The sequence below is a fragment of the Bactrocera latifrons genome, unplaced genomic scaffold (genome assembly GCF_001853355.1).
Source record: "Bactrocera latifrons isolate USDA-ARS-PBARC rearing strain unplaced genomic scaffold, ASM185335v1 scaffold_52, whole genome shotgun sequence".
Lineage (NCBI taxonomy): Eukaryota > Metazoa > Arthropoda > Insecta > Diptera > Tephritidae > Bactrocera > Bactrocera latifrons.
Window position 1 is genome coordinate 1401826 of NW_017537179.1, and position 1426 is coordinate 1403251.

Below are 1426 nucleotides of genomic sequence, written 5' to 3' on the forward strand. Positions count from 1 at the left end.
GTAAATTCATTAATTTTTTTAAGGCCAACATCAACAGCAGGTAGTATTTTCTTTTCCCGGCTCGTTAATATGAAGAAACTTTTTTGTTTAGGTAGGTTTTCCTTTTTTTTTTATTTTTTCGCAATCAAATATATATATAAGGATAAATGCCCCTTGAAAGTTCACAATATTTGTAAGGCTGGCCGGTTCCAGAATTTAAGAAACCGTGAGATATTTTTAAAAATAAAATGAGTAAACGTACGCGAGAATTTGAGTGTACCAACGATCTGGATATGTTCTGTTACATATGCGGTGAATATACTCTTGTACGGCATCGGAGGCAGTTTAGAGATTCGATCCAATCTACATATTCAAAATATTTTGGTATTGAGCCTAAAAATATTGATAAACCATGTACTCCGAATATTTTGTGTTCCTTTTGTCGAATAATATTGCTTCAATGATCATCAGGATCAACAAAGTACGTATTAAAATTATGAAACTATGCTTCTTTTTACTTAATAGTAATTTTTAATTTTTTTCTTTTTCAGGCGATACATGAAATTTAATGTACCAATGATATGGCAAGAACCTACATGCCACTCAGAAGATTGTTATATTTGTATGACAAAAGCATTTGGCTTTGGAAAATCAAGAAAAGTGATTTATGCTAACGTACCTACCGTTTCATTGCCAGTTCCACATTCAGCTGAAGTTGCGTTTCCAGTTTCGTTGTCAACAGCAGTATCTGAAAGATCATCTGAATATGGGAAATCAAGTTGTAATGAATTTTTAATGGAAAACGAGAGAAACGTTCTATCACAARCGCAACTAAACGATTGGATTAGAGATTTGGAATTATCCAAGGAAAAAGCTGAGCTACATGCCTCTCGTATGCAAAAATTTCAATTCGTGTCACCCCACGTTAAGGTGACATATTATAGAAATCGYCACGAACCATTTGCCAAACACTATACGAAGGAAGACAACGTATGCTATTGCAAAAACATTCCAGGATTATTCAAAGAGTTTGGTCAACCATATGATTCCGAGGAGAGGCGATTGTTCATAGACAGCTATAAACTGAGCTTGAAGGCCGTATTACTGCATAATGGCAACAAAAAGCCCTCGATCCGGATCGCGCATGCAGTAAACACGAAGGAAACATACGAGGTAATGAGAAAGTGTTAAAATTCATCAAATATGAAGAGCATGATTGGAAAATATGTGCCGATCTTAAAGTCGTTGGAATGTTATGAGGTCTATAAAAAGGCTACACAAAACACTGCTGCTTTCTCTGCACATGGGATAGCCGAGCTCGTAAAGACCAGTATTGAATTGAGGATTGGCCGGAAAGAGTTGAATTTACAATTGGTGTGGATAATATCAAATACGTCCCACTTGTAAAGAAGGAAAAAATCATTCTTCCGCCATTGCACATCAAGCT